Genomic DNA, 13,920 nt, shown 5'->3' on the forward strand with positions numbered 1-13,920 from the left:
ATTAAAGTTATTATTTACTCAGGGCATTGATAAACAAATGATCACATATGCAAGTTCAAGTTTATTACATTTATGGTTGAGTTTTATTACATGTATGGTTAATTTGTTTATTACATTTGTGGTTGCGGGTTGTTACATTAATGGTTGACTATTTTATTACATTTGTGGTTGATTTTATTACAATTGTGGTTGATATTACATTTGTGGAGATTATTACATTTGTGGAGGTTACAACAATAAGGTGTATGAGAAAAAGGTACTCGTCAAAACCACGGTGTAATTTTTTGAGTGAGCACGGTCCTGTGGAGTAGTGAGTTCTATTGTTTGCAGTTACTATGATGACGTAGCAAGTGACTCGGTCATCCTTAAAGGTATACTGTCACCTGTTCCAATTTTGCCACAGTTACCATGGAAAGAGAAAATCTAACCAATCACAGATTTTAAGCGGGTGGCCGCTTCTTAAAAACAGCGCCCACACATTGGCATTTTGAATACCAAGGAACGCCTCTTTGACCATATATGGGCATATTTAGATTACAAGTGAACTCCTATTCTTTATTTGTATAGCCAACCTACTCATTAAATAGGAAATTCATCGACTCTATCAGGTAGTCATGTGGGAAAGCAGACTCGCTTGCTGAGCTACGATATGTGTTCACGCAATCGCTGAAAAGTACCGTGTTAGAGGGATGATAATTTACAGTACACGGCATTCTGCGAGGAACAATGGCAACATTTTCAATGAACAAAATGTGTTGCCTAGCGGCCTAAGGGGGAAGATTTGTACACTATGGATATCACAATAACATGTAAAAGTGGGAAATCCTACCCTGGGGAGAGTTTACAAAACAAAGGAAAGTATACAATTTGTAAATGATTAACATATACGATTGATTCCCAATCTTGTATGGCTCCGTTAAACTCACCGTCAACCCATATAACAAAATACTTTCGACGCTATGGTCTGCTTTTTCCATTTCGAGTGATCAAACTACGAGATACCAAATTTTAACTACCAGAAACACAGACTCTGTATAAGATAATAGCAAATACGCCCTCGACAGGTGGGTATGGAATCGATTTGGGTACAATTCACCCCATACAGCAGTCAAGTGATATATGTCGCTTATTGTATCAAAATCGGATGTCCATTATGATAAATACTGACGCAGAGCTATCATAGAAGGTTTGTCAAATATAGAGTGTTTAGATAACGAAAACAAAACATAGGAGAACCGATTGGTTGATTACGTACATGAAAATTGTTGGCTATAGCACCCACCGGTGTTTACGTTGTTGGTTTTAGAACTACATCATTGGAACATTTGATACGCAGTTTGCCAATCCATATGTTTCACTTTTTACGTCTTCTCCTCTCAAACTGTCATATGATACGCTTCGCATAGCACCCGCCTAGCAGCTCGAGCTGTATGTGTCGCATTGCGCCAAAATATCGTGCAATCCCATCTGAGGCGAGATTATTGCTTTATCGTACTACTTTAGAATATAGTAGCTAGAACGTTAGAAAAAGCTTAACACCTTATTGTCTCTGCGTCACTTTTATTCGACTGATCACAAACACGAATGCATAATTATGTTTTTCCTCGTGTAAATAAATTTTACTTGTTGTAGGAGCGACAAGTGCTGCTTGGACAACCGCTATAGTACTTTTTTCGTAACTCAGAAGCTTTGTAACTTTACCACTTGAAATAGTACCAAATACAAGTCTCGATTGTCATCGTACAATTGACAATGCAACATGCAAAACAAGTCTTAAAACAAAGGAAAACGTTGATGCATCCATTTTTTACAGCAAGACTACATAATTCTCCCAGAATGCAATTGCCCGGACTGATCTGAGATGTTCTTTGTACAGATTAAATGCTTTTTTGTGAGCTTCAGTGTTCATCAAATTCTCCACGGTAAAACTTCATGATTAGTGATTATAACTTATCAGAAATACAACAGGTGACGCTTCTTACATGACAATGGTATTTCAAATAATTAGTTGCGCAGTCGAATAGTTATGATGTCAAACGACCTACATTTTCAGAATTTAAACTAAGATAAACATAAAAATCACACAACAAACGGTGAATCACTGCAGTAAATGTTAAAATGAAAACTATAGACAAATAGACGAAGCATGAGCCGAGGTGTCAAGTAACATCGATCTCATTCCAATCTTCAATCGACCTTTTAGCAACCTGTAAACAAAATGAAATTGAAATATCAATCTTGCGACAGCTGAACGGATCTTTCTAAATCTATCTTTACATTTTTCACGATCGAAGAAACACGTTCAACAAATATCACATTTGCCTAACGCTAATATTGTCAATAGTTTTTACAAAAGTGTTGCAACAACTGATACACGTCGCATTGGGAAGTAACTTCGCAGTTCATGGAAAAATTTCAAGTTGTACTGACATGTATCTAAAAAGAAGTGAATGACCTAGTGCGTGCAGAAAGATCAAATTAAATTAATTAAATATACCCCCGGACTAACTAATATTTCTTGATCGGGTGTATTTGTTATGCAGATCATAAGGAAAAGGTATTCCAGTTTACTTTCGACCAGCTGGACGGATGCTGTTAATCACGGTAAATGCACAGACTGTAATCCAGATTTGTAAAAGCGTATGCAACAATGCATGTTCATACTTTCTTTAGGGTTATTAGCTAAACAAGCAATGCTTAAAGGTATACAGTAACTTGTAATCTAAATATGCCAATATATGGTCCAAGGGGGTTCCTTGGTATTCAAAATGCCCATTTGAGGGCGCTGTTTTTAAAAAGCGGCCATCCGCTTAAAATCTGTGATTGGTTAGATTTTAATTCTCTGTTCATGGTAACTGTGGCAAAATTGGAGCAGGTGACAGTATACCTTTAATAGTGAACGAAATGCACAAGTATGCCTTTCAAACATCCGATTCAGTGAGGGACGCCATTTTGCTGTCCGCCCATGAACCCGTATAACATCATGTTGCACAACGCATAGATCAATTAGACATCCATGTTTTTTATGTCACAAAAGGTAAAAAAGAGCGGCTTTGAGAATAGTGTAAAGAACAATATAGTAACGTCAATAGTAAAAATCTCGATTAGGTCTTGGTCGTCCTAAGGTGTATTTGAACAAAATCCTTTAAGGTAAAACAAGCCAATCATACCTTGGTATTCACACAAGTACTTTTTAGTCTTGAAGCAATTATCATTGTCCCATTGATGATTCATATACGCCCTGCAAAATGTTATTTAAGTCGTTAGACCAGTGTACACAACCAATGAATAAATTGTCGTTTCAGTGAAATACAAGTATATCTTCCATGGTTTGTTCGGCATAGGGTTCAATAATGCTTGTTTTGAACTTTGGTACGAAAAGACGATAGCAACCCCGAAAAAACAAACAAAACCGCGTAACCCTCTCTATTTGTACTTCCACTTGTCTATTGTTTACAGGGGTTATTTCTTAGAGTCGACAGTTTAATCACCGTCGTCCAAATCACTTTTACAATAAGTACGTAGGCCTACTGCTGTAAGGACAGGTTGAAGTGAAGGCAATTGCGTATAAGATAAATATGTCAACATACGGCAGCTGTTCCAGTTGCTGTCATCACCTGAAATCTCATATCAGTACCGTGCAAATTGAAAGAAAACTTTCGTTTTAAACGTCATTTCTTCGTCGTTCAAGTCGATACAGCTCTACAAACATTATTAACGGGTGGGAAGCCCGTAACAACTGTGGAGTAATCTACCTACATGTAAGATGAAGTATTTTGTAGATTTAGATGCATGCAATAGGTGTAATCTTTTCCATGATGGAGCACAGGGCCTAGGGAGACAAGTTGATATACCTCTACACATATCATTAATAGGCGTTACCCCCGAAACAACCTGAAATCACTTCCATTATAATGTACTTTTGCGTTGTAGATGCAGCAGCCATATTTACAAACCTCACAATAACTATATCACTTAGACCGGGAAAAAACCCCAATCGATTTATACGACATCGGACACAAATAATATGATGATGACGCTTAGTTGTGTTCATGTTTTACGAAATATATGTACTTGCCACAGTTGCATACAGTATTGTTCGCCAGGGTTAGGCTCATCGGGTGCCCAGTTCTGATAGCTGTCATTCTGTAGATTTTGCCCGTTTGCTAGCCATACATAACTTGTGGGAATGTATACGGTGCCATTCGACTTTAATCCAACCCAGACATCACTTGTTCCTGCACGGTCGATCAAGGCAGTGACGCATTGAGCGGTTACCTCGTCCATAATGCTCCAGAGAACGCCACCTGAACCTTGGCAATTCGATACTGCCATTGACCAGGATGCAAAGTGCTCGAAGAACACATACCGTCTACAGTTTACAACGGCAGCCGGCGGCTGACCTGTAAACATACAAGTGGGACGAGGTAGTGGAGTTGGTTTTAGGTAAACTTGTGTCATCTATATCCCGGGTATGAAGCACACGCTCTATGCTAATTTGTTTATGTTTTCCTTTATTCAAGGTAATTATCTATTCAGCTACGTTACATATATGTCATACAAATTAGCCAATGAAATTGCGAGAGGCGATTTAGACCAACTATGCTTGTGGTGAACACAAAAGCGTGTTTGTCAAGTTATTGTTTTTTGATAAATGTGTGCAGTGAAGTCAAGTTGCAAGATGGAATTCCATGCAGATTTACGAGTATTCAACGAAATTCTGACACTGGGCAATTACATGTAAATTGCTAAACATTTTGAACTATGATTGACATTAGGCAAATTACTGTTCACAGTGCTGAACATCATACACGCTGATAGAGGGAATCGTCAGGATGCCTTTATAAATGCATTTGTGGAAATTTACGGCTGACAAGAAATATTCGTGGCGCCTTTACCAATTTAAACCAGTTGGGGTGACATATCCATGAGCAATGCATCTAAATGTACATAGGAACAAATTTTTAAAGCTAAAATCTGCTCAGTATAACGTTATATCAGCCCGTTTGTCAACAAATTGGTATAACATTTTGCTTTGACACCACTTCATATGTACCGAACATTTACTATTAAAGATAAAAGATACTGTTATAGAAATAAGCTTTCCATGTACTTACTAGTAAACGAAAATTTGTGTCAGTAGAACGTGATGATGAATGTGAAACCTTGACTGAATTCAAAATGTTGAGCGTCCAACATGAAAAACAATGACACTTTCATTCAAACTCCATCTCGTGCGCAAACTCTGTTCGATTCAATCATGCATTATCAAAAGTCGTTAATCTATGTGTACGCCCGACCGCAAGAAACTACAATTGACTAACACTTCTTGATTCGCACTTTCAAACCTGACTGCATAAGCAAGAACATTTAATCCAGTTTATAATCTTTGATTATTTGAGACATGAATAGTGACTAAGAGAAAGTCAAGTGTTTCATTGAGAATGTGCGTAAATGCTTGGAGGTTGAAACAGTCACACAATATGGTACACTGTTATTTAAGAAATTATAAAACGTCAATCAAAGTCATTCATTCGAATCATTATTGGCCGCACCTTCCAATATTTGGCAAATGAGCCTGCAAGTTCTACCGTCTTCGTTTAATTCATAATTTTCGTGACAAGAACAAGTGTTTTCATGATGACTCTCTTGGACACAAATCTGTTCACATCCTCCATTGTCAATATCACAGGAATACGGAGCTGGAGCTTCGGCAAAAAACAAAAAAAACATGCATAATATGATATATATCGCCAAGTCTTTATATCTCCCATATTTAAAGCAATTAAGCAGGACTGATCAAGGAGAAAACCGGATACCAAACATTTATGGTAGGTAGAACAACGAGAATTCACCATAAATTGTGATCTGGATTTTGTTGTTAACAGAGAAGGCAGCATTTACATTCGTCTTGTTAGCTCGCGTGTTCACACACGTGAGCTGATGTCGCAGCGATGTCTGTCTGTCTGTCTGTCTGTCTGTCTGTCTGTCTGTCTGTCTGTCTGTCTGTCTGTGTGCTGGCCCGATATCTCAAAAACGCTCATCAGATCAGAATCAAATTCGGCCCATAGATTAAGTTTGCAAATGGCAAGAACTGATTAGTTTTTGGTGGATGTGGCTTGCATACATTTTGCACATTTGCATAATTAATGATTTTGGAAAAAAACGGATATACATTGACAAAGACGGCTCACAATTTGATGAGATTTGATATAAATGTAGATAATACCAGGATATATCCGCCGTAAAAGATATTAAGCGGATGGCAAGAACGATAATTGCTAATTTGCATATTAAACGAACTTTAATTTGTAATTTGGGATATATATCTTGATAGACTTGACCATGTATGTATGTATGTATGCATGTATGTATGTATGTATGTATGTATGTATGTATGTATGTATGTATGTATGTATGTATGTATGTATGTATGTATGTATGTATGTATGTATGTATGTATGTATGCATGTATGTATGTATGTATGTATGTATGTATGTATGTATGTATGTATGTATGTATGTATGTATGTATGTATGTATGTATGTATGTATGTATGTATGTATGTATGTACGTGTGTCCGTGCATGAAAGAGTCAGTAATATGCAGAAAGTGATTTATCTGATACTTTTTCACTAAACCTTTATCGTTACTGAAAATATGTGACCATATTGAACAAACTGTACATTGTCAAGTTTTCTAATTTCCTGTGGTCAAAAATGTCCGTTTTGAATGTTGGTATGTCCGGCTCGACAGGAACAGTTATACTTCCGATGGAATACAGCAATAATTCAAATTCGCTAAAAGTAAGTAATTAGGAATTCTCACGGCAGAGGAATCCTATTCTGTAACAATATTAAGCTAAATATATATAAAAACTGCACAAGGGTGGAATGTTTTTGTAATTTTAAAATACAGTATCTGCAATCTTGTCCGATGACATCATTATATCTTAAATGTCAATTTTGTCCTTCCTGCTGAAATTTCTCTTGTTGAAATAAACCTGCTAAAAAGGACGGTACCAATATATTTCGGACATCTTTACCTGCGTTGGTGGTTAATATATTTTTCAGAAAGAGGCTACCAGGCTCAGTCGGTGTGTCACCCTTGTGTGTCGCTAAAGATGAGGCACTTGCAATGGCTGCGACGGCGCTGATCAGACCCACTGATCCTAGTATAAATGCGAACTTTCTCCTTCGTTTCTTGTCTTCATCAGGCGTCTCAAAGCAGAAGATGAAGAGAAAAAGAATTTAATAGTGGCGTGAGTATGTATGTTTAATATATGTAAAATACGTTATAAACATGTTGAAATCTGTTAAATAGCATATCTTAATCCTAGTGTACAATTTCCATGAGAGATCGAGCCAACTAGTCAAGTAATTTATCTACTGCGCAATGTCTACGAGAATGAATTTGTCTAGTTACCAACTCCTGCTCAAGCGTATATCCAACATTGTTATGTTTCCTTCGTTTTCTTCCCTCTTTCGTTTAATACGGAAAATCTTCAAGTTGCAGTTAAAAGTAATCCCATTGCTTACATAACTTTATCTCTTATTGGATCCTTGATTTTCAATGTATATCTCTGAGTATATTTATCCAATATAAGATGTCTTCAATTTAAAAACTGACCAAATTAAGTTTCCAGCAGTCTCCCAGCCTGTTCACTTATTCAATTATGAAGATCACTTCTATATTTGCGATTAAGTAATCTAAATGTATTCCAAATTTCGCTAAAATCATGAAACTTAACCATCAACACATTGGCCTTCCCTCGAAAGTGCAAAGGTCTGGTTTTATGTTACAATACGATGTTAACAACTTAAAATGAGAGACCAAAGATTGATAACATTGAACATTGAGCTTGTTTTTGAACTTCCTATACGGAACAAAATATGTTCATGTGTTCTCTAAGAGCCACGTTTTAACGCCATTGGTTTGTGGTTCAGTTATTAAAGATGTGCTTGTCTTTGTATGTTAACTTAGAAATGCATTTTTGGTTCAGGAAATCACAGAATTAATTTCTGTCAAGTATTACGTCAACATTTACAAGACATATTTTCAACTTTTTTAATTTGAAAAAATAATAAATCATTTATCTTGAAACCAACCTGTCTCACGGACCTTATATATTCTGTAATAAATCAAATTTAATTCATTTTGACGAAAGCGGTCGGTCGACATGATGAAAAATTGCGCATCTAGACGGCTATTTTCGAAACGTGCAGTTTTTTAATCATTAATACACTGCAACCTTCTTGTGTATCTTCTAAGTTCTAAACGATTAGAAATACCACAATTATAAAAGTAGGATATTCCTACCTCTGTATCTTCGCTCTTTGCGGGATGCACGGTGGAGGCCATCATCAGAATGTTATCGACCAACTGATCGCAGTGGTAGGAGGTTTTGATTAATTTACAGGCCTTTTTTTCTTTCCCCGGGGATTTTAGGTAAACATGTTAGGACAACTGAAAATATCCAATGTACCGTGAAGATTACAGAGTTTCTTTTTCAGCTACTCTTAAAAGCGATTAATAATTTGAAAGAAACGCTAAATGCAACTTAAACGTATTGTTACAAAAATCCATGATGGCTTTGTGAACTTCTACTAAAAGGGGAATAGATTTACCGTTCTAAAATCTTACTATGGTGTAAAACACGCAAGGTGTAATCAGTGTCGGATCTTTAGGATATCTTTTTATATTCGGTATTGTTAATCTTTATTGATGTTCAGTTATTTTAATCGTACCTCGAGCAGCGCGGAAGGAATGTCACCATCCATGTCATGTTAGGCTCATTGAAAGTCCGATATTTCATCAAATGTACAAGGATTTGAAAAGATATGCCCGAGGAAATATATTTAGGTTATGTTCAGTCTGCAATTCCATCATTTTCACATGTAATTTTCAATCCATCGATGCCCCAGACCCACCTGCCAATGCCTACTAGTAGAAGCTTTTACTGTAACAACACATGACCTATAACCTGTGACGAAAGATTTTTGAAGTTTTCGAAGGCATCAGGATACCCAGTTCCTACTGAGCAAATACCAGGAATTCGTTGATTTTCAAATTATGGACAGGTCCATGCAGCAGGGAAATGGATCCTTAACAATACCCCTTTTGTTTAACGCTTTTGACACTTGCTTGGATTTCAATTGGAGGTTGTATATACTAGACTGATATACTGATATCGTCATATTTAAAGGATCAAATATCTCAAGACAACATATGCAAGTTAGTACCTTGAATTCATCAGTCTGATACAACCACCTGACGAGTATGGCCAGCCTTTGCTGACTATACGAAACAAATTTGTGGTGGGAATGTAAACTGGTTTATACTGTTAAAAGTAATAATTTATCTAGCTTTGCTTCGAATTCGGTATCGAGCACTCTACTCCACGTGATCTTGAACTATAAGCGTATCTATCTATCTATCTATCTATCTATCTATCTATCTATATATATATATATATATATATATATATATATATATATATATATATATATATATATATATATATATATATGTATATATATGAAATACCTTGACGAATGAAAAGTGACGAATGTCGGGACTCGAACCCACACCCCCGAATACATTTCGGTTGCTCTACCAACTGAGCTAATGGATCAGCAGGCTCAATGTGGGCGATCCACATTCCCCTCTGGAGAACATTTTTCATTCTGTTGTGCATGGATGGTGCATGGTGATTAAGACGGCTAAACTCATCGCCTAACCTTTCAGCCTAAGGATCCACTACTGGATTCAACAGGGTCTCGCGCACAGGCAACCAAGTTAGGATCGGTTTTTGGTAATGAGGATCAATCATATGAACACACATACATACATACATACATACATACATACATACATACATACATACATACATACATACACACACACACACACACACACACACACACACACACCACACACACACATGTATATTTACACACATACGTGCATCGCAATAATGTGCGGGATGTATTTTGACCAAATATTGGCACGTCGTGTTGCGAAAGAGTTACATGTAAGAAAAAATAGTGATGTCTGTAATTTTCTTTTCAAACACGTTTATTTAAAATAGACACGCTCAACTTAAAGGTTTACAAGTTTAGGCCATAAGAAAGTTGAAATAACTGTTTAAAGTAAATAGTGTAATTAACTGAGCATTGCGCAACACCTTATTTTGGTTTTAACTGTCAATTTAACATCTTTTGATGTTTGTAGGGGCAAGCTGTTCAAAGTTGCATTTAAAGATTGCTTCAGAACGCCTTTGCAGTATCGAAAACATATTGCTTTTAGAATCATTCACATTGATATAAGAACGTTTGAATGATTGGAGGGCTTCAACTGTCTAACTTGTATACTGAAGAGCGATGTCCAGGAAATACATGTCAAGGTTACTGTAAACTTAATAGTTAGTTATCAGAACCATTGTTCTGAAGCCGACCTTAGTTAAATTGTTTCAAGACAGTTCCAACACTAGAAAAATTTGATAATAATAATCAAAATCCTTGAAGTAACTTGGATGAAACATATTGGACCAAATAATCAAACCAACAGATGTACACGTTACTTACAATGCTCAACAGTAGCAACTTCGTTTTGTGAAAGGAAGCAATGCAAACATGTACACCTATAACCAAGACGTATAGTCGAGGTATTACTTGTGAAAAAGTAAGCCCAAGAAGTTTAGTTCAGTCTTCACAATAACGCATAACTCTGTTGATTCCGTCCTTGGGGAGAGGCGAAAAAACTCAAAAGAAACTGTCAGTACGTTTTGTTATCAGTTTGTTTATCCAAGAGGTGCTTTCTTCATATTTTGAATCACAGTCTGTTTATAGAGGGACTGTGTGTGAATGCTTGGTTAGCACAGCCTAAAGGTCAGTGGATAGAGAGACTGTGGTCAGCTCAAGTAACTTAGACATCTGCGCAGTTGATTGAATATATTCAGTTACTTTAATCATAGCCTGCGCTAATGCTCAGATCTTGTTTTCTATCAATGTTGACGCGAGTAATATTGCTTCGATTCTCCCGGCTAAAGTTTTAACAAATGTGCTTGGATTTAGGCAGTAGTGCAAAGAAAAAGAAAAGTGAGATGAAGTGTCAACCATTATCTCACATCAATCATCATTTTCTGCTCAGCTTTTCACCGGGGATGCCTACCGCCAGCCAATATGGGAAGGAATTTCATTACAACACTGTACATCGTCCGTTGGCTTGTTGGTTAAATGTAACAACTTTTACGGGAACATAAGAATATTGTTCCTATTGAAAGCCTTACGATACCCAGTTTTATACATCGAAAACGGTCAGAAGTTCTTAGCTTATTTAAGTATTTTATTTATATAATAACCCCATAAAACATATTTCGTGTCAGTATGTGACAGCTAGAACAATATACTAATTTTATATCTAATTTGTCTGAGCGTGCCCTTCATGACAGTCATCTCGGAATTTCCTTGGCGTGCTATAATTTGCCATGGTCAGAATATGAAGAATTTTCCTGGTCTGACCTCCTGGCGATCTCAATGCTGCAAGTTAGAAAATTTATAAGACTTTGACTTCTATAAAACGGCATTGAGAAAATTGGTTAGCAAACTCAATGATGTTCAGATTTCAACAGAATCTAGAAAGAAATTACCTCAAAACCGACTTTACATTAAAGAGACATTACATTACATTAAAGAGACATTACTTCACTATCCAATTATCCCAAATTAGTTCCAATCGTGTTAAATAGTGAAAAAAGATTTATCGTTTTTGTACCAGATAACGGCATTCAATCACAGTCACCCGTGTGTGCTGGCATTCTGTGAATGAAATATGCAAGAAATGTAAACACTCAGTATGAACAAAAAATCTAAAATTTGAGAGGTATAAAACATCCAACTATTGTTGAGTAGTTTCTGGCAAATGACAATGGCTAGAACCTATCTTTAGTTGGTTGGTTTGGATCTGAAGAACAATGTCAAAGCACTTCATGTGCCATGGCCGATGTTATCTAAGACAGCCAGATTCTAAAAGTTGTTTTTTTTCTGATGAAAAAATTACAAATTCTAAGTAGGTTTGTGTGGCTTGCAAAATTAATTAATTATATCAGAAGTTTTGATTTACACCACCATTTACAGCAAAGCTTTCATAGGCAAGAGGAAAAATCAAGTAAATTGAAGTGTACAGTAGAATGGGAAATAGTTTAGAGTAATCAGTATTCGGTAGCCACTGGGTGTACCTTAAAGGTATACTGTCACCTGTTCCAATTTTGCCACAGTTACCATGGAAAGAGACAATCTAACCAATCACAGATTTTAAGCGGGTGGCCGCTTTTTAAAACGGCGCCCTCACATTAGCATTTTTGAGTACCAGGGAACGTCCCTTTGACCATATATGGGCATATTTAGATTACAGGTGACTGTATACCTTTAAGGTAGAATGCGCCTCTGGAAAAGATATTCGTACTTTCAAACGTTTACAATCATATTTTGGTCTACCACTTGTGGGGGCTCATTTTGAAGCTCTTGGAGTAAGTGAAGGTTACACCTGCCTTGTTCTATGAACATCGTAATAATACAAGACAGATGAGTCGATGGCCCCCTGGAGCCCATAGTAGTGAAGTAAATGAAATATGACATATCACGACGATTACACATAAATTTATTACTCATTTAATATTCAGCTAATTTTAAAATTTGGAAAACTATGCCTGATATCTTCCGGGTTGATACGGGAACTCTTCAGGGTGACATTTTGACAAGAATGAGGTTTTACATATCAGTTGACTGATATTCACTGACTCAGTGAATTCATGGACACTTAATGCAGTATGCTTATTGAGAATGAATTATTAAGGCAGACAAATTTGTGAATAGATTTTTGGAGTAGACAAAGAAATTAATATTTTTTAGCACATTAATGTTCAATAGTCAGTAGCATTTGAGATTTTTAATAAGCTACGTATAGCAAATGATTTAGTTCACGAAGAATTCATTCTTTTGAGACATAAACATTGTCATATGGAAGTAGGCTGTTCCAAATACAACAGAAACAACTATTTTGTCTTCTTTAAATCCCGTGATAGTAAAAGTACGTTCTCTATGTTCATCCTATAGTTTCATATATAGTAAATGGCGGTTGTGGATGAAAAGTTCAAAATCTTTGTCACTTCCATGTAATACTATGCCCATTCTTGAAGGTCTAACCTTCAGTTACTTGGCAAATAGGCTTATAAGTCCTTCCGTCATCATTTAATTCATGATCGTCTTAGCAAGAACATCTTGTTTCAGAGCGACTCTCTTGAACACAGATCTGTTCACAGCCTCCATTGTCTTTATCACAGGAAAGGGGCCCTTCAATAGACAAGAGCATGCAGCATTTATAAGAAAGGCTTAACTTTGTGGTTAAACTTTACCATGCCTTAGCATTAGTCCAGCGTTCTTTATTTGCCTTAAAGAATAATCTAATTCATAAATATCAAGCAAATAGATCACACGCCCGTCATTTCTATCACTTTGAAACAAGATTGAAATGTATCGACGCTATAAGTCGACAATATCATTAACAAGTTTGCAGAGGTTTCATAGAATGTAAAGGAATGGTTACCCTCACGCAAAGCTATCATTCAAGTGTTCGCCTAAGCGCAAAAAATCTTGATTACTGATACACTAATTTTTGATCAGAAGCTATTCCAGGAGAAAGTAACACTGGACAAAATGCTTGAGATGCATTTTACGTATATGGAACACAATATTAATTGCATACGCAACGTATATCTTTGTATATGGAACATTTCAATACGTTGATATGCGTAGCGTATATCTATGCAGATCATGAGTATACGTAATGCAGATCTTTGCACACTAAGTGTACACTGTAGTTTTGCATTTTATTAGTATACGTACGTGTATACTTAACGT

Source organism: Ptychodera flava, chromosome 8 (assembly GCF_041260155.1).
Source record: "Ptychodera flava strain L36383 chromosome 8, AS_Pfla_20210202, whole genome shotgun sequence".
Taxonomy (NCBI): domain Eukaryota; kingdom Metazoa; phylum Hemichordata; class Enteropneusta; family Ptychoderidae; genus Ptychodera; species Ptychodera flava.